Source organism: Mirounga angustirostris, unplaced genomic scaffold, assembly GCF_029215605.1.
Source record: "Mirounga angustirostris isolate CCGP_5_RB_7025 unplaced genomic scaffold, mMirAng1.0.hap1 SCAF_6, whole genome shotgun sequence".
Taxonomy (NCBI): Eukaryota; Metazoa; Chordata; class Mammalia; order Carnivora; family Phocidae; genus Mirounga; species Mirounga angustirostris.
In genome coordinates, this window is record NW_026991714.1 from 60,702,299 (window position 1) to 60,723,593 (window position 21,295).

Sequence of the window (21,295 nt, forward strand, 5' to 3'; positions counted from 1 at the left end):
CTTTGTCAAATGCTTTTTCTGCATCTATTGAGAGGATTATATGGCTCTTGTTCTTTCTTTTGTTAATGTATTGTATCATGTTGATTTGTGGATGTTGAACCAACCTTGCAGCCCAGGGATAAATCCGACTTGGTCATGATGAATAATCCTTTTAATGTACTGTTGAATCCTATTGGCTAGTATTGTGGTGAGAATTTTTGCATCCATGTTCATCAAGGATATTGGTCTGTAATTCTCCTTTTAATGGGGTCTTTGTCTGGTTTGGGGATCAAGGTAAAGGGGGCCTCATAAAACGAGTTTGGAAGTTTTCCTTCCATTTCTATTTTTTGGAACAGTTTCAGAAGGATAGGTATTAATTCTTCTTGAAATGTTTGGTAGAATTCTCTTGGGAAGCCATCTGGCCCTGGGCTTTTGTTTGTTGGGAGATTTTTGATGACTGCTTCCATTTCCTTAGTGGTTATAGGTCTCTTCAGTTTTCCTATTTCTTCCTGGTTCATTTTTGGTAGTTGATACATCTCTAGGAATACATCCATTTCTTCCAGATTATCTAATTTGCTGGCATAGAGTTGCTCATAATATGTTCTTATAATTGTTTGTATTTCTTTGGTGTTGTTTGTGATCTCTCCTCTTTCATTCATGATTTTGTTGATTTGGGTCATTTCTCTTTTCTTTTTGATAAGTCTGGCCAGGGGTCTATCAATCTTGTTAATTCTTTCAAAGAACCATCTCCTAGTTTCATTGATCTGTTCTACTGTTCTTTTGGTTTCTAGTTCATTGATTTCTGCTCTGATCTTTATTATTTCTTTTCTCCTGTTGGGTTTAGGCTTTATTTGCTGTTCTTTCTCCAGCTCCTTGCATACAGCAATTTTATTTTATTTTTTATTTTTTAGAGAGGGGGGCAGTGAGAGGCAGAGGGAGAGGGAGAGAATCAAGCAGGCTCCATACTCAGTGCAGAGCCCAACGCAGGGCTCAATCTCATGACCCTGAGATCATGACCTGAGCCGAAATCGAGTCGGATGCACTTAACTGACTGAGCCACCCAGGCACCCCAGAATATAGCAATCAAGCATGAGATTTTTTAACACACCTCTTTCAGTAATTGACCAAATGAGCAAAGCAAATTTTGAACACATGATTACTAGATTTGACCTAACAAATATGTATAGGAAAATGCACACAATAACTAAGAGCACACATTTTTTTCAGGCACAGGCAAAAAAACCACTTATACATATGTACCTTTTGCTGACCTTAAAATAAGTCCCATCCAATTTCAAATGTTTGAAGATGTATAGAGCATATTCTCTGACCACAGTGAAATTTTGTTAAAAATCAATAAGAGTAGGATAACTAGGAAATCCTATCTATTTAAAATGGAAGAAATACATTGCTATTCCACATAACTGTGGGACTAGCTAAAACAGTAAGGCAGTCATTCAATCAAGAGGAAAGAAAAGAAAAGAATAAAACACTATCATGATGATTATGGTGAGAAAAAAAGAAGCTACAGGCTGTATTAATAAGAGTTTTGCAGTGTTGCTAGATACAAACTCAACAAAGAAAAATTAATTGTATTTCTATATACCATCAAAAGCAGAAAATGAATTTAAAGATACCATTTACAATAAAATGAGAAACAAAACAATAATTACCTAGAAATAAATCTAACAAAAGAGGGTGAAACTTCTTTCATATTTCGTATAAAATTGGAGAGACCTTGGAGAAGATCCAAACAAATGGAGCGATAAGCCATGTTTCTGGATTGAAAAACTCAATGTGCTAAATATGGTATGCTTCCCAGATAGAAAGCCTCTCAGTAAAAAAAAAAAAAAAAAAATCTCAACAGGGTTCTTTTTTGTTTTTGTTTTTTTGGTGAAATTCACGGACTCATTCTAAAACTTAGATGGAAATGCAAAGCACAAAGAATAATCAAGGGAATTATTGAAGAAGGACAAAGCAGGCAAAATTCTTTAAGATATCAAGGCTTATTCCTGGGCGCCTGGGTGGCTCAGTCAGTTAAGCATCTGCCTTTGGCTCAGGTCATGATCTCGGGGTCCTGGGATTCCTGCTCACTGGGGAGTCTGCTTCTCCCTCTGCCCCTCCCCATGCTCCTGATTTTTCTCTTGCACTGCGTGCTCTCTCTCTCTCAAATAAATAAATAAAATTTTTTTAAAGTCTTATTTTAAAGCAACAGTAATTTGGCTTGGTATAGGCACGTGTAGAGTAGATGGAATGAAATAGAATAGAAACATAGAATCAGGTCCACACATACATGAACACTGGACAAAGCCAATAGTGGGAGAAGGAAAGTCACTTAATAGTACTGGGGAAAAGTGCATATTCGTTTGGAAAAGAAAATGAAATTTTGTCTATGAAAATATTTATAAAACATGACATAAAGTAAAAGCCACAAAGACAGACTGATAAACTTGCATATGCTAAAATTAAGACAATCTTTTCATCAAGAGGCCACTAAGAAAGCAAAAAGGAAAAATGTATCAGAGTATAAGAAGGAAAGAAATTATTTGCAACATATATAAGGAATAAAACTCAAGTCCAATGTCAGTTAAAAAAAAAAAAAGGACTACTCAAAAGAAAAGAAGCACTATGCAAAAGAAGAAAAGCAAATTGTGAATAACAGATGAAAAGGTGCTCAACTTCATCAATAATCCAGTACAAATTAAAATAACCATGAGATAGAGCATGAACTCACCAGACATGCAAAAGCTAGAACTTTTACATGTCAAGTAAAAGTGAGTACCATACTTCAGAATATAACTTTGGTTTATTTAGAAAGGTTAAAAATATGCACAACAGGCCTATGTTCCTAGAGATACTCATACATGGGTGCACTGCATTGTATATACAAAATTAATCAGGGCAGCAGCATTATTCATAATATTAAAATATTGGAGGCACCTAAGTATCCATCAACAATAGAATGGATAAATAATACACAACAATAAAGATGAACTAGAATCACATGCAAAAGCTTGGATGGAGCTTAAGCATAATATTGAGAAAAAAAAGTAAGTTGCCAAGAAAAAAAGCTTGAATTTATTTATAGTAAAGTTCAAAAAGAGGTAAAACTAAACTATTTTAGGGATGCATATATGTCAGTAAAATTATAAATAAAATCAAGAAAGTGATAAAGTCAGGATGGCAATTGCCTCTATGAAGGAGGGGTGGTAGGCAAGGGCCACATATAGATTTGTGGGGTTCTGGCAATGTTCTTTTTCTGGACCTGAGTGATGGCTACTTTACAATAAGTTATTGTACTACCGTATACTGTTTTGCGTACTTTACTTTTTTTGTGTTACGCCCCGTGATTTAAAAAAAAGAACGAGAGAGCGCTCTATCTATTGGCATGGAAGAATTCTCGAGCTATATGTTGTGAAAAAATAGGGTGTGGGGAAGTGTAAAAGTGTATAAAATTTACTACTATTTGTGGACAGGAATGGAGGGGCAGGGGCTTTAGGGGAACAGGGTGACCCAGACACCAAAACAGTGGTTGTCTCCGGGCAGGAGAAATAGGTGCCCAAGGGACAGGGTCAGAAGGCTTAGTCACTGTAAGACCCTCTTGTTGTGTCTTTTGAATTTCATACCATGTGAATGTATTACGTACCTATTCAAAATAAATAAATAAAAATGCCTAACAGCAAAAAAGTTTTCTAGCAACTCTAACCATCCTTATCCACAAGGGGCCGCTATTCAATGATGTTTAACTAGTTCCTCACCAGGGAGAAACCTGTATGATCCCTGCTCTCACTAGTGAAGAAGTGTCATCATTTATGTTCTTACTTTATTTTACACATCATGTTCGGGGGGGGGGGGCAACCCTCAATTCACAAATATGCGCCAAAAATTAATATGCATGTAAAATGGGATGAAAGAAGACAAAGACGTAGAGAGATAATAGGAATTCAGGGATGAGTTTAGAAGAAGCACAGGATTAAGGACCTCCCCTGGAGTCAATGCACAAATTTGATTCTAAGGTTTCTAGCATCTGATGCCAAAAAAGGGAAGTGTGGTTAGTGACAAATTCAAAATCTTGCTCGGGAGAGTATTAGTACTAGGAAAAAAAAATTTCCCTGGCGGTCTGTTAAAGTTAATCCGAGAGGACCCTTGAGGTGTGCTTCCTGACTGGTCTTAATAACAAGAATAATCCACCCATCAGTTGTGACACCAAGCGACCTCACTCTCCAAGGGAAGCGTAAGATGCTTTGGGACTTCAGATGAGCGAAGTTTCATTCATGGTTAATCATGAATGAAAAAGAAAGTAAGAATACATGCTGCAGAAGAAGAACAACCAAGAGAGCGTGCTTTTAAAAAATTCCCTGTCTTACACGCAAGACAGAGAACGGGTGTCTTCACTCGGCTGGATTTTTCAACATTTGGTTATTGCAATGAGTTCTCTTTTTTCTTGAAGTTGAGCTGATTGTGCTTCGGGCCACTAAGGAGTTAAATGCTGTGCTCTAAGTTCAAGGGGAATTAGCCCGACTCAAACAAGCACCCTGGGCAGTATAAAGGCGGGGAAATCAGCAGCACGGGGACAGTTTCCTTTGTGACCGGAGCTGCATACTTATATAAAAGCACTTTGGCAGTTATGGAGTCATCTGACATTCGAAGGAAAAAAATAGCTGTCATTGGTGGTGGCTTGGTAAGACTCTATTTGGATATCCTATTCTTGTTAGTGGTGTTATATTATCATTAGTCTGAATAATTATTATAAATTGCTTACATAGATTGTTCATCTTCTTGTGAAACTTCTCTGATATTTAAACACGCCTATTTTAAATATGGGATGAGTGGTAATTTGCTCTTTTCGACAAAAGGTATTTTTTATCTCCATTAAATACAAAGGTGTCTGTTTTCCCTGGTCATTTTGGTTTAGCATTTCTTAAAAAAACAGAGCAAATTGAATTTGATTCATCCCCATGTTGGCTATGTTTATAAAACAGCTATCAGCGTCAATAGTCATTTTAGTCCAAACATTTGCCTCATTTGGTGAATAACTCAGTTTATACTAATAATAAGAATAAAAGCTAATGCAAAATTGTTATGTTGGATGTTTGCTAGTGGGAATAGCACCTGTTTGGTCTCCTGACTTATTTGTCTGGTCCCATGGAGCATGTAAGGTGGTGGAGTGAGGGGCTCCCCTGTCACTGGGCATAGGAGATGAATCTGCAGAGCCTTGCCCCACACCTAGAAGATGTGGGAGGGGTCTCTCCTCCGCTGCCATTGTTATCTTACCAAAGCTGGTCTGTTTCATGTGGGGCTGCCTCAAGTAGACTGTATTTCCCCCCCTCAAGAGAACTCCTATTTGGGAATATAAGTATCACCATTGGTAAAAGCTTAATCATTTTGTTTTCACCTTTGCTGTACTCATTTGTAGGCTTTTAGCTCATAGGTATTCATTCATTCATTTACTCAACAAAAATTTCTTAAGAGCCTAATATGTGCCAGACACTGTTCAAGGCTGTATAGAGATTAGTATAGTTTATACCACACATTTATTTATCAAGTATATGCCAATTTTGTCTTTTGTTCTGCCTTCCTTATGCTCTTTTCACCCAAAGTACTATGACAAGTTCCTCTAACATTTCTGGTTCTAGATTTCAGTATGCTAACGAATGCTGTCACATGCCATGTTGGTCAATGCATGTGACATATGTTGTCATTTCTTTATACGGGGCCTCAGTCCAGGTCTTTCCTATCAAAATTTTGCATGAAGTGAGATGCATGTATTCACCACAATGTCACTGCTTGCCTGCTATTTGCCAACACTGCTTTAGTTACTAGGAATACAGTGGTGAACGTTCCTGAGAAGTGAAAAGAGAACAGAGAAGAAAACAAATAATTTCAGTGAGAGATAGACATTGTAAAGAAATGCAAATAGGGCAGGGCTGTAGAAAGTCTTCGCAGGCATCTGTTTGGAGTATGGTCAGGGATGGCCTCTTTGAGGCGAGGATATATGACCAGAGACCTGAATAATAGGAGGAAGCAACCATGTGCGGGGCTACAGAAAGCATTCCAGGCAGAGGAAAGAGCCAGAAGAGAAACCCTGAGGTGTTCAAGGAGCAGACAGAAAGGCAGAAAGAGTGAGGCTAGAGAAGAGGAGCTCCTGAGGCAGGAGAGCTGAGAGAGCCAGCTCCCCTAGGGTCTTACGAGGGCAGGGCAAGAAGACTCGATTTTACTCCTAGTATCATGGGAAACCACTGGAGGACGTTAGGCAGGAAAGTGAGTTGTGATTTTAAAAGACTCCTCGAGCTAGTGTGTGGAGAAGGAGTGGAAATTTTAAGACACGATGACCAGTTAAGACACTGTTGCGTTTGTCCAAGACTCGGGCTATGGGAACAGCAGTGACACCTCTTAGAAGGTCTCTTAGCAAAGGGGAGGTAACAAATGTGTGATTGCATATATGATTTGGGGAGGCATAAATATGTGGGGTCATCCATGGATTTCTCGCTGAGTAACACTTAAACCCTTTGTCATGTAACCACTTCATTATCTGTGCACATGCCTATGCTGGAACATAGAAGATATGTATTAAAAGCAACTAAAATTTGGGGCGCCTGGGTGGCTCAGTTGGTTAAGTGCCTGACTTGATTTTTGGCTCAAGTCATGAAGGGTCGTGGATCCAGCTCCAAGTTGGACTCTGGGCTGAGCGTGGAGCCTACTTAAGATTCTCTCTCCCTCTCCCAGTCCCTGCTCACACTCGCTCTCTCTCTCTCTCAAAAAAAAAAAAACAAAACTAAACTAAAACTCCTCTGCAAAGGAATTCTATCCACCTTATTGCTCAGGCTCATGCCTAGGAATCATGTTTGATTCCTTTTTTCATTTTATGCGCAGACCTCCATTCCTCTTTTACTCCACCAGTAAGCTTTGGTGGCTCTATATCCAAAATCAGTGTCAATTCTGACCATTGCTACCATCCCAGTCCAGACCATCATCATCCCTCATCCACCTCCTGTGTGGTCCCACAGCTTCTACTCTTATCCACAGACAGTACATTCTCCACATAGCAGCCACACCCATCCTCTTAAAACGTAAGTCTGGTAATTATAACTCTTTGCCAATGCCTTCCAATGGTTTCCCATTGCAAATAAAATAAAATCCAACTCTTTACCAAAGGTTCCACTTGAACTGAGCCTGTCTACTTGGCTGGCTTCACCATTTCCCTGTTTTATGTTTTTTTAATATTATTCATCAGCACCTGGAATTACACCCTTTATTTGTTTTAATTTTAACCTATTAAATATCTACTCCAACTAGAATACAAGCTTATATTTACCAGTGTAGTCCAGTGGCTGGAACCATGTCCAACATGACTTATTGTTAGTATTTAGTTAGTATTTGATAGATGAATGAAAAAGAGGGATAAAAAACTCTCTTAAGGATAGGACAATGAAGGAAATGTCACAATGGACAAAACCTTGAATTTTGAGCATATCATGAAATAAAGTATTAAATAAAGCAATTCAAGAAGGTTAAATTAAAACACAAAGGACAAATTAATTTTCTCTCTCAACTTCTTTCTTGTGTCTTTCTGTTCACCTTTCCCAATCTCTTCCTGCCAACGGGCCATATCCTAGTACCTTACACTGTCTAACACATGAAAGGCTCTCCCCAGCCCCTAAGGGGAAAAGCTACAACAGAGTTGAGAACTTTTCCTTAGAAGTTCAAAGGAGGGGTGCTTGGGTAGTGTCTGAAACTCTTGGTTTCAGGTCAGGTCGTGATCTCAGGGTCGAGAGATCGAGCCTGACGTCAGGCTCCCTGCTCAGTGTGGAGTCTGCTTGAAATTCTCCCTCCCTACCCCTCTGCCCCTCCCGCTCATTCCCATTCTCTCTCTCTCTAAAATAAATAAGTAAAACTTAAAAAAAAAAAAAGTCCAAAGGATACAGTGAATTTATCTTATTTTTTTTTCAGTAGTAGCCTTGCCCACTGAGAAGCCACCCTAAGAATTTGTCCTTGCCCCACTGTAAGTGATCATCTGACCCTGTGATAGACCAATTAATTTCTTTTCTTTGAAGACCTGTCAAGTCAAAGAGGTCAGAAGGACACAACAGGTCAAGGAAGGAACTCTTATTGAGAAACTAGAGGTGAAAGAAATGAAACCATGATCTTAAACTGGTGAAAGTTTAAAAAAAAAAAAACTTTAATCTGAATATTTAGAAAGATCACTGTATCGACTTAGACATTTTCTCCTTATGTGAAACACTGCTCCCCAAGCCCCCTGCCAATGTCATTACCTCCCGGAAGCTGAAGGGTCATCCTGTAAAGCCTTTTCTCTCCTGAAAATGCCCCCAGGGTTCTGTTTGCCTCTATCACAGGCTTCATCCTATAAAAGTTATTGATATGCATGGTTTATTTCCCCATAAAAGGTATTTACTTTTCTAAATCTTGAGATTGTCTTATCTTTGGGTCCTGCTCCCTTCCTTTTTATAAAGGTTATCTCAGTGCCTTATACCGTCAAACACACTAACATACTTTGTGTGCATGAGTTTGCTTTCAGAAGTGGGGAATCATGTGCTTACAAGTTGGGGGCAATTAAAAGAAAGGCAATGTTTTCCACCAGAATGGTGTCATAAGGAATGTAGTCCTTGAAAGATGATCTTGAAAATGGATTCGACAAACAACCTCTGCCTTTCAGGCTGGAAGGAGGTCTATGGGTGCAGCTTTCTGATTCTGTAGCCTCAGGGGGAAAAACTGCCACACAGGCTGCCGTACTCTGTGTTAGTAATATCTTTTCTGTTTTTACAAAGTGACAAGCCAATGAAGTCAAAAGAAAGTCTCTCTAACCTGTCCAATATCCTCAAGCTATGTTCCTACTCAGGTCCTGCTTCTGGTGACTGTTTGCAGTGTTTACCTGTAAGGTAGAAATGAGCGGAGCCAAAGGGCACTCTTTCAGCAACAGCTACAGCTCCTTGAGCCCTCATTTTTGCGGTGAACCCAAGAGCTCTAGCTGAAAGAGCTACCGAAGATTCCAGGCTCAGCTGTGGCCCGCTGTCCGAGCCCATGTTCAAAGATGTATCATAGGGTAGCATTGAAGCCTTCCTTCTGTCTCCCCTGCCGACAAGCAACCCCACTACACATTGTTTTGAGATCCATTATCCCTGTGTTTGATCAGCAAAATGCTCCTTGAAAAGGTATTGAGAGGGTAAAGTCTTTCGAAACATCAGAATAAGGAGACTCGTGAACTTTACGACTTGTTGTCCATAATCATGCCCTCTCTCCCAGTGTTCGAGTCAGGTTAGTGACCTCTGTTCATGAAGTTGCCTTTGAAGCAACTTCACCTTGACTCTAGGAGAGGGTGTATGTCACAGTAAAAAATGTTAGATTTCTCTTGAGGATTTATAGGGTCAGAGGTGTCTTGGTGCTGGATTGGCCCTAGACTGGGTTTCTGTAGTCTGTTCTTAGGATCTCTCCACCTCACCTGAATGAGACAAAGCATCTGATAGTGAGGGGACTAAAATCAGCTGAGACTGCAATCAGAAAATCACTCAGAACACTAGATGGTTGTGTCTTTTAACTCTAAAATTCCATGGCTTCCTTTTCACCCTTCCTTATCCACACATCTCTATCTTTGTTCTCAATCTAGTTGTTATAAAAGCAGAAATCAAATGTCACCCAGAATTTTCACTTATGCCAAAGTCAATATCCTAGACACATAGAAACCATCGAATGTTTTATAGTCTTGTGCCAAGGCCTCTGTTTTATTTTTCTGCAAATATTAATGAGACAATCCATGTAAAGAACGTAATTACTATGAGCCTGTATTCTTATTTTATTGATATGAAAGTAAATAAAACTCTATTCACTCCACTCTTGATTTCTACTCCCCAGGCACTGAGCCTTGTATGTGAGAAATGCTCACTTCATTTCTGCACTAATATCTAGCACCCTCTACCAACAAAAGGGGAATGGATTTCTCTGTGGCTGTAGAGGTCATCCTGAATTTGCTCTGAGCTAAGGACAAGTCTTGATCCCACGCTCTAGCTCTCCTCAATCTCTTTTGTAGCTTTCCTTGTGCTCCGATCCCTCTCATCAAACAAATTTATTCTAGCTGTCTCCCTTATTATTTAGCCATATCACCATTTCTCCAGGAGGTGTGACTAACGTTTTGAGATTATTTTTTTGCTACCCGGACAGCCTGTTAAGGTGTCCCATAAATTCTGCTGTTAGACCTATGTGATACAGAGAACTCACCCTTCAGAGTCTGCTTCATTTATTGCTTTGTGAGCAGTATCTGAGATGAAACCAGTAACTTCAGGCAGCTCAAAGTTTAACTGCCTGTTTTTCTTTCCTTTTCAATAGGCCCCAGATATTCTCGGACAGTTAGTCCATGATCCACACATACATCCGCCCAAGACCTCAGCGAGGCCTTGCCTTGAGAGACACAACTGTTCTTCAACCTAGGAGAAATAAAACACAATGAAGAATCTTTAACGTGGTCTCTCAAAAACACCCGGTCTGGGGGATATTCAAAACTCACAACAAAACCATAAAAATAACTTGTCCCACACACTCTCAGTTTCTTTCGCCTGCTTTGTAGCTATTCCCAAAACAAACCAAGAGATCTGGCCAAATCTTCCAACACTCACAGCTGTCAGCATCCTCTCTCCAGCTCATTTTGGCTTGCCTTCTTCCTCTCCTCTCTGTCCTCTTTCATTCTGCTGTTATCTTTATTTGCCCTTCGTGCTAAGGCCCAGGAGCCGCTGGGGCATCATTTCATTACTTCAGTCTTTTTTTTTTTTTTTTTAAAGATTTTATTTATTTATTTGAGACAGAGAGAATGAGAGACAGAGAGCATGAGAGGGAGGAGGGTCAGAGGGAGAAGCAGACTCCCTGCCGAGCAGGGAGCCCGATGCAGGACTCGATCCCGGGACTCCAGGATCATGACCTGAGCCGAAGGCAGTCGCTTAACCAACTGAGCCACCCAGGCGCCCCTTCATTACTTCAGTCTTATCAAAGGAAATGAATGGGTGCCATATGATTGTTCACAAGCCAAAAAATTAAAATAACCTCAATGTCCAAATATAAGGGCATTGTGTACAATGAAATGTAATGCGATTGTTTAATATTTTGATTTAAAATATTTTCTGACATGGAAATATATTCACAAGATCCTGTTCATTTTTTAAAACAAAATCATAAAATCTACAACCTGGTACTATTTTTAAAAGAAATATTACGTGTTTTATATCCATAGAAAATTTTAACACTGGTTCTCTCTGGTGGTAAGATTGTGGAACATTACTTTTTTCCTTCATGTTTATCTAATTTTCTAATTTTTTTATTAAAAAAATACCAATTTCTTACTAAGTATCAGGTTCTGTGGTTTGGACTAGAAATAGAAAGTGATAAAATACAAGCTTTACAAATATCATTATTCTCTGGGCACTTACAGCCTGTGGGAGAGTCAGATGAAAATGTAAATAAATAATTCAGTTCATCGTGGGAGATATTGAAACACATATTCATAGAGGCATCTGTGGAATTACAGAAGAAAAGGCAAATAAGTCTTTTGGAGGAGGAGAGGTATCAAGAAGAATTGCACTGAGAATATGAGTCTTGAAAGAAGACTAAACATTTTCCAGATGGAGAAAGCAGGAAAGGATTGTTCAGGCAAAGGGAACATTGTATTCAAAGGCATGTAAGTGTAAAAATGCATGGCATATTCAGTCAGGAAATATGCAGTAACTTTGGTATGCTTATTACAGATAGGGAATGGGCAAAAAATGAACTGAAAAGAGAGGTCACAGTCACATGTAAGAATCTTTTAGGTCATATTGAAAATTTGGGACTTTTCCCCACAGATGTATGAGGAACAAATAAAGGAATATAAGACAGAAAATGCATCCTCTAATTTTTGTTGTAGGAGACACCTAGTCTAGTGTGGAGCATGGCTTTAATAGGTGGAGACTGGGAAGGAAGGATTTTCAGAAATCCATCGGAGTAGTTCAGGTGAAAGCTTTTCAGGGCTCTCTGAAAAGAGAATGGAGGGTAGGGTAGGAAGTCTATCTTGAAAAAGTCTCAAGGAGATCAACAAGACTTGTTGTCTAATTAAATATATATTGGCAAGTAGAAAGGGATGTTAAACATTCCCTGAAGTATCCTGGTTGGATGAACTAGTGGGCAGAGCTGCTAGTTTCTAAGCTATGGAATCCAGAAGGAGGAGGTTTGAAGTTTGAGGGAGGGGAATAACTTGGATTTGAGGCATGTTGAGAGGGAGAGACCTGCATGACCCCCCAGGTAGAAAGAGGTTCACTAGTCAGAGATGAGTTCAGGAGAGGTATCAAGGCTGGAGAAAAAGTCCTAAGAACCCCCACAGAAAGTCATCATCATCAAAGGAGGAAGATCAAAACTATGCTTGGCCTCAGAGACCATATCCAGATGATACAGGCTAGTGAGTTCAGGGTAAGGTTTAAATATGAAAACACATAGCATATGCAATAATAGCATGTGCAATTCTAGTAGATGGAATCATTACTAACCAAGTGTGAAGACATTTTTATGTGCTTATTTCATGGTGAGTGCTGCTAACAATCTGGTTCTTTTCATTACATTCATATGTTCAAAGATCCAATTCTTGAGAAATCAAAGTATAGTTGGATGAGTGGGAGGTATAAACAGGCTCTTCTGTTTGGTGACAAACTCACAAAGGCCTAGAAGTCTTAGGGAGAGTTTTATACATTTCATTAAGTCAAAAGGAGTTGACACATATTTAATATTACACTATCAGGTTAATTTCAAGCACATTATAATAAAGAGGCATAAAATGCATGACATTTTTATAATCACCATGCCCCTTCCTACTAGGGTCAGCATTTATAAATTAAAAGGTACAGTTTTCTCATTATCACTGGACACTTGAATGATCATTGCTGGAGTGGTCACATGGGAACCCATGGAAATTTGGCGAATCCTCTTGATAAAAGTAGGGCAGCAATGGGGCGCCTGGATGGTTCAGTTGGTTAAGCATCTGCCTTTGGCTCAGGTTGTAATCCTCGGGTCCTGGGATCGGGTCCTGGGATTGGGTCCTGGGATCAAGCCCTGAGATTAGACTCCTTGCTCAGCGGGGAATCAGTTTTTCCTCTCCCTCTTACCAACCCCCCACCCCACCCAGGCTCCTGTGCTCTCTCTCTCATAAATAAATAAAGTATTTATTTATTTTTTTTGAAGATTTTATTTATTTATTTGAGAGAGAGAGAGAACGTGAGAGAGAGAGAGAGATCATGAGCAGAGGGGAGGGGTAGAGGGAGAAGCAGACTCCCCGCTGAGCAGCGAGGCCTACAACAGGGCTCCATCCCAGGACCCTGAGATCATGACCCGAGCCAAAGGCAGATGCTTAGCCAGCTGAGCCACCCAGGCACCCCAATAAAATATAAAAAAAAAAAAGCAGGCCAGCGAAACACCATAGAAGCATACTTCAGCATTTACATAAAAGAAATTTTCAAACAGTGTTCCTAAATGGTAAGTTAATCATCAACAGAGTGGGCCAGGATGGGGTCAAAGAAAGTACATGACTTGCAAAGAAGGAAGTAAGAGGAGGCAGGAAAAGAAGGCAGAAAAATAGAACAAAAGGGTCAATCCATAATTACGTAACCAACAATCTCCTCAGAGCTCTGCTCACGTACAAACAGGCTAGACTAGTTGTTATTAAAACTTTTGATGTGCAGATTATTCTATGATCAAAACAATTTACTCTTAATGGACTTTGGATACCTCAGAACAAATATAGAGATGTTTCATCATTGTCCGTGAACTTGGTAGAACTGTCAGGCAGAACTGCCAGAACTCACATCACGGAAAGTGTGGGTTGCCCCCAGCTGTCCAGCCCGGTCCCATTTCCTCTGTCCCCTCACCACCTTCATGTCTGGTTATGCTCAGAAGCCAGCTGAGCCTTAACTGAGAGTTTGTGGTGGGCTCACAATGGTGTACACACATTTTCCTTTCCTTTTATATCTTTAGGTCTAATTAGCCTTCTTGCCAGCGTAACCACTAAAGAAGGCACTGACCGTCCCGATTAAGCCCCTTTTATAGAAAGTGAGAAGGGGAAATAAAGGTAGAGCGGAAAAAGCACTTGAGTACCTTCGGCGTGGCAGAGCTGGAGAAGCAGGGTAAGAGGGAGCCGTATGTCCCTGGAAGTCCCTGAGGCAGCCTCCGCGGAGGAGCAGAAGGAAATGGAAGATAAAGTGACTAGTCTAGAGAAAGCTGAAGAAGCAAAATTAAAAGCAAGATATCCTCATCTGGGACAAAAGCCTGGAGGTTCAGATTTCTTAGGGAAATGATTACAGAAGGGGCAAAAATATTTTGATTCTGGGGATTACAATATGGCTAAAGCCAAAATGAAGAACAAGCAGCTTCCCACTGCAGCTCCCGATCAGAGGTCACTGGTGACCACATTCCCACTGCACATGACCTTCCTCAACAGAAACCATCCCTTGTTGCTAGCAAGCTGGCTGGCTGATTAAAAGAGCGGAACTGCATGAATCTTCTAATTCCCATTATTTCTCCTTAATATGTTACTTCTCTGCTTTTTATTTCCTTTCATTCACCAATTTTCCCAATTTATTTTCCTTTCATTCACCAAATTTCATTCAAATTGTCATTTGAGAATGACAGCTTTGCAGGTAGCCGTAGTGTATACTGCTATTGTAAGGGAATACACGTGTGTAGAGCTTTGGTTAGTTTTAACAGTGCACTGGTAAAGAGAACACGTTAGAACAACATAAAGTAATCTACTTGAAAATAATTGTATGTATTACCTAACTTCTAGTGTGGGACTGATTCAACAAGTAACAAGCAAGTTTTACAATTGTAATATATTGGCTTTCTTTAATTCATCTTAATTATAGCTTTGTATGTTACTCTTATTTACTATAACCTCTATTGTATTGATTTCTTCTGTATTTTCCTTTTGGATTTTGTAAAACAGAAGTTTAAGACCACAAGTTGGAAGGAAGATCACATTCTTCAAACAAAAATAGATGGGGCTCTGAAAGATTAGTTTCTCTGTGCTTGAACTTGAATGGCCTTAAACCTGTTTCAGCTTTAACAGTAGAATTTTACTTGGGCAATATTTGCCCATTCTGGTGTGAAAAAAAAAAAGCACTTTATTAGCAATGTTACTAATCCTTCTGGCTGGACCTATATAATATCTACCAGTATTCGTTTCTTTTAGTTTTACTCGAACTTTAGTTACACAGAATTGGAATTATAGTCTTTGTTTCAGAACATACTATGAGCATACCATGGTCTTGGAGAAGACTTTTATTTACTTTTTTTTGTTTATTAATAATAATAAGCAGCAACAGTAACTGAACTCACCACTCAACAATAGAATTAACACATTGCTGGTGACTTAGATCAACCTCTGTGCTTCTCCCTCACCCATTATAAGCATTGCCTTGAATCTCGTGTTTATCATTCTCTTGCATATATATATGTATGTATATATATATATATATGTAGGTTTTATGTATGTGTGATATATTTATCTCATATCTGTAACATAAATAATATGCATATATACTTCTAAAAATTATGTATATATGTATATCTGTGATTTAGCTTTACTCATCCTTATTAGACTATCATGCAGTATGAAATCATCTGGGACTTATTCTTTTCATTTATAGTATTACTAAAATATTCATATTACTGCCTTTCATTGTGTGAATATGCCATAATTGATTTGTTCATTCCTCCCTGATGGCCATTTGGATTGTTTCCAGTATTTTTGTTTGTATGTTAGTTGTGAAAAGTACTGCTCTGAACATTCTGGCATGTGTCTCCTGGATGTACGCCCTGAGGAGACAAGGTAGATTTGTCAGAGGTCATCGCTAGTAATGTGTAAGAGTTCCTCCAGGCCCTCATTCTCTCCAACACTTGACTTTTCATGAACCAAGATTATATTTAATCTTACTTCCAAATTACTTCATCTAGCTTTATTCCAACATTCCTGACCCTGTTGGTCTCCTGATCAATATCCTTCCCCATCCTGCTCTCCACCAGAAAAGGAACAGTGAGAATTATGTGCTGTGAAAGAAAGAGAAGTTTCTCAAACCTCTCTCTTTTCCTTCAGGGAGACTTACTCCATTTAGCCTTTAATTGTCTCCTTAATTGTTTTCTAAATGCCACAGAACAATATAGCCTTTGGGAGAAATTAACTTTATTATATCAACTTCACTGTAGCCTTCCAGTTTTCTCTTCCTTAATGAAAACTTGTTACTGCTATTGCCCTTACTAGATAGTCTTTAACACACAAATGGAAGGAATGTAGATAGACGGGCAATTTTTCATAAATCGGAAGAAAGCAGAGAAGGAAGAAAGAGATTTAAGATTTTTGTGTTTAACAGGGGAAATCACCTGTGGTGAAATCAAAGGAGCTGTGATTAGTGAAACATAAAAGGCTCTAGGGCTGTGCTGGAAAGGAGTGAAAAGTGATGGAAAAGTTGTTGAGACACACAGTGTTCTGTGCTGGGCACCAAGTCATGCTATTAGTGGAGACAGCTTGACCACTGCTGGGAAAGTGATACCAGCAATCAGGGAGGAAGTCACTTCAGATTGAGGAATTGAACGGAAAGCAATCAGATAGAGGGATTAAAATGAATACAATTTGTCATGATCTCTTCAGACACATCAAATGCTAATAATTAACGTGTTCATAATTTCAGGAGTGGCTGCACAGGGAAAACTGATTTATTATAACTTTTGTTTAGAGCAGTTTTAGGTTCACAGCAAAATTAAGGGAAAGATACAGAGATTTCCCAGTATCTCCAGCTCCCATACATGCACAGCACCCCCTATTATCAGCATCCTCCCCCGAAGTGGGATATTTAGTGCAAGTGATGAACCTACATGGACACATCATCACTCAAAGTCCATAGTGTACATTGAGCTGCATTCTGTGAATTTGGTAGGTACCATTAAAATATCATGTAGGTACCATTAAAATATCATAGAGAGTATTTTCAATGTCCTAAAAATCCTTCGTGATCCATTTGTTCATCCCCCACCCCAACCCTGGCTTATTTATTTTAACCAAATGGTTGAGCATAGATTTCTTGGTTGGCCTTACAGAATATTAAATATGTGGATTGCTTTGTAAAATTAAATTTGAAACCTTTCCACACACTTAATGGTTTAAATAGGGACTAAGTTCTTAAAATAACTATCGTCAGTCTACAGAAACTGAATGATACGAAGAAAGTTTGGTGGCCACAGTATCAATGAATGGTGAGAGGAGCTCAAGCTTGAACCACTGGATTATTTAAAAAACAAAAACAAAACCAAAAAACCCAAAAAACCAAACACCAAACCAAACAAAAAAAACCCCAAACATAAGTGCGTAGGTGTCAAGGTGTCTTGGAGCAGAGGAGTAAAAACTGGAGGAAATAAAAGAGGAATCGGGTCTGCCTGTGCCTGCCTCTGGACTGACAAATAGGCCCTAAACTCTGACCTAGTGCGCAACCCTCTCCTCAGCCCCCACATCCACCAGGGAGCTGCTGAGAACCTCTGAGGCCTCCCATCTCCCAGATGTGCCCCCATCTATCTTTGTGATTCTTGTCTCCTACTTCTCGCTGCTACCTTCCCTTCCAAAGCCATCCTCCCTTCTGTTGTCATCAAACTCTGAGTCACTTACCCCCAGTCCTGAAGACTTCAGCACGTTCACATCATCTTTTATCTATATCCCAGCACTGCCATCACCCTGAGCGACTATCAAAGTTCACATTGCTGACCCATGTGAATCTCTAGCCTCTTCATCCTTGAACTACATGCTTCCAATATCTTCCATCTCCACCATACTTCAGCCTCCAAGTCCCATGACCCATGTTGGACTTGGACCTCGTCATCCCACAGAACTGCCCCATCTAAGATAATAGAGGCAGACCTCAGATTCTGATTAAAAACCTCCTAACTTCCTGCCTCAGTTCCTGCTGCTACATCTGCTCTTCACAGGGACCTCCTACTTCTCCCTGTTCAGGGGCCCTCCTCTGTCTTCCTTCCATTTCATCCAACTTGGAGTTACTGTCCATCAGTCCAAGTAAAATCTTCAAGTCCTTGCTTTCCATCCCATCCACATGGCCAAAACCCCACCCTGTTTGGTTCCAATCCTCTGCATAGAAATTCAGGCTGCAAGAAAAAATATAACATAACCTCACATCTTGGTGCCACTATAAATTCGCAGTCTTCATCTACAACTGTGTCTTCAATGGTATTCAGACACTCTTCTAATTTATTGATAAAAAGCTCACGTTCTGGAACCAGACAGGATCCACTTGAATCTTCACACCAACTCCAGCCCTCACTAGCTGTGTTACCTTAGGTAAGCCACTTTGCTTCTCTTGCCTCAATGACAGTACCTGTAAGACAAGATAACAACAGTACCTCCTTCATGAGGCTGTAAAGATGAGGTAGAGTAGATTGCTGAGCATAACAACCACTTCATGGCTACCATACATGAGCATTATTATTTCCTAAATCCGATTTCTCTGTTCCGTCTTTCTAGTAGATACTTTTAATCTTTATCGTGTGTGCCTTCTACTTAGAAAACCCTCCTCTTGACTCACCCACCCTTAGCTGGTGCATTCTTGTGGTCTCCAGGAAGTCATATCCTATCCCACTCCACACCCGTAATTTGGCTTGAGGGTCTTTTCTCTGTCCTCTCCTATTGTTGATCATCTTGTGTTATAATTGACTGGAATCCCCTCAAGAAGCCTGGGTATCTTGTTCTCTGTTGTATCGTTAACACCTAGCACAAGGCTGGCACATAGGAAAAAAATTAATATATATGTGTTAAATACAAATATACAAATAATATTAGAAAAAATGAAGACCTAGACAGGACCGTGAACTTCCTGAGGGCTGCTATTTTCTCTGGATCACTTTCAATGCCTAGCAAGGAATCTTGTAATACTTGGGAATCAATAAATATTTTTCAAATAATAATTTTTCTGTATCTCTTGAGCATTGTTTTTAAATTTCCAAAAGGATTCCTACTCTTTTGTCAACTTGCTTCTTCTCTAGATGTCAAAATAGTCTCACTCTTCAAAGTTCAACTGAAAAGTACTGTTTTCCATGGAGTTTGTTTTACCAATCCCTTTGTTCTGGCTATCTATTGCTGTGTAACAAGCCACCCCAAAACCTAGTGGCCTAAAACAACACTCTATCACTATGCCTCACAGTTCTGAGAATGGTCTGACATATGGCTGCAATCACCTGAGAGCTTGAGCGGGCTGAATGTCCAAGCTGGCACACTCCCACGGCAGGTACTTGGTATGGGCTGGTGGTGAGTCAAGAGCTCAGTTGAGGCTCTTGTCTAGAACAACTGCAAGTGGCCTGTCCCTGTGGTTTGGGTTTTTCATTACATGGCAGCCTAGAGATATTTACTCTTCCCACATGATCACCGGCTTCCAAAAGGCAAGAAGCAGAAGCTTCCAGGCCAGTTAAGGACCATGCCTAGAAACAGCTCAAGTGTCAGTTCTACTGCACTTTATTGATCAAGGCTATCACAGGCCCTCTTGGATTCAAGGAAATGGAGAAATGAACTCCATCTTTTGATGAAGGAGTGTCAAGGTCGTAACTACAGAAGAGCTTGAAGGATGGGAGATATTTTTATCACCATCTCTGAAAAATAGAGTCTGCCCTATTGCATCCCTCGGAGCAAAATTTATCCTTTTCTGGTTTGTTCTCTAAGTACTTATTCCTTATGTTTTTTTATCATTGATTTCCACCTCTGGGTCCAGAGTTATTTTGCTAGGAAATGTCTCTCAATCTATAGGCTTGCAAAATGTTGGGTAAATGGAGTAAAATTGTATGACTCAAGCATACACAATTGACCCTGAACAACTGGGTTTGAACTGTGAAGGCTCCACTTATGTGCTGATTTTTTTCAATAAATATAGTACAGTCATATAAATGTATTTTTCTCTTCTTTATGATTTTCTTTTCTCTAGCCTACTTTATATGTAAGAATACAGTGTATAATACATAACAAACAAAATATGTATTACCATGTTACCAGTGAGGCTTCTGGTTAACAGGCTGCTAGCTACTAGTAGGCTATTAGCAGTTTTCAAGGAGTCAAAAGTTATAGGTGGATTTTCGACTGTGCAGGGGTCAAACACCCCTAACCCCCATGTTGTTCAAGAGTCAACTATAATTATTATTAAAGTGTATGTAAATGTTTTTTTGAAAGATTTTTATTTACTTGAGAGAGAGAAAGAGAGAGAGAGAGCAGAGGGACAAGCAGACTCCCTGCTGAGCATGGAGCCCAGGACCCTGAGATCATGACCTGAGCCAAAGTCAGTCACTTAACCAACTGAGCCACCTAGGTGCCCCAGTATATGTAAATGTTTTATGATTAAATTCATTATATATATATTTTTAACCAACCCATATTAGAAATTTAAATAATGCTGGGGATCTGTAAAATGTTTACGTAAAAAATGGGCCTTTATACTCAAAAGTGGTTTGCTAAGCACTGATTGGTTTATCTATTTGTCTCTTCTTAACTGAATTAGGTGTTATTGAGCCCAAGGACTTAGCTGGATAGCCTTTAGATCCCTAAAGTTTAGTAGATTAAATCATACATAATAAATGCTCAATAAATTTTGACTTGGTTTCATTACAAATTTTATTTAAAAATGTAATATCTACCATTCATTTATACATTTGACAAATACTAATCAGGTACTTATTATGTTCCAAACACAATGGTAGAGGCTAGGGATCAAATGGTGAGCAAACCATTTTGCAGCCCAGTGGGGTAGACATATTGACCATACAATCACCCTAAAGATGTGAACTTTCAACTGGGATAAGCTCTTTGTATTAGTTTCTGCAGGCTGCCATAACATAGTACCAAAAACCAATTGGCTTAAGGAACAGATTTTTAGTATCTTATAGTCTTGGTGCCTAGAAGTCCAAGATCAAAGTGTCAGCATATTGGTTCCTCCTGAGGGCTGTTCTAGGCCTCTCTCCTGGGCTTGCAGTTGCCCAGCTTCTCCCCATGTCTCTTCATATCATCTTCCCTCTCTGTATGTGTCCAAATTCCCCTTTTTAGAAGGACACCAGTTGGGTTAGGACTCATCCTAATGACCTCATTTTAACTTCTTAATTATCTCTGTAAAGACCCTCTCTTCAAATAGGTCATATCCTAAGGTACCAGGGTTAGGACTGCACCATATGAGCTTGGGGGTGCGCAATTCAACCCATCACATTTTTCAAAGGAAAAGCCTGTAGCACTGTGAAAACTCAAGGAACTCAAGGAAGGCTTCCTCGAGGA

General features: G+C 39.6%; 1 protein-coding gene and 1 pseudogene across 1 annotated transcript in view; both read left to right on the plus strand.

The window, feature by feature from the left end:
* The window catches only part of KMO (kynurenine 3-monooxygenase), a 71,321-nt gene that overhangs the window by 14,460 nt on the left and 35,566 nt on the right, over positions 1 to 21,295 (plus strand).
* Positions 14,087 to 15,138, plus strand: LOC123846291 (cAMP-regulated phosphoprotein 19-like; annotated as a pseudogene).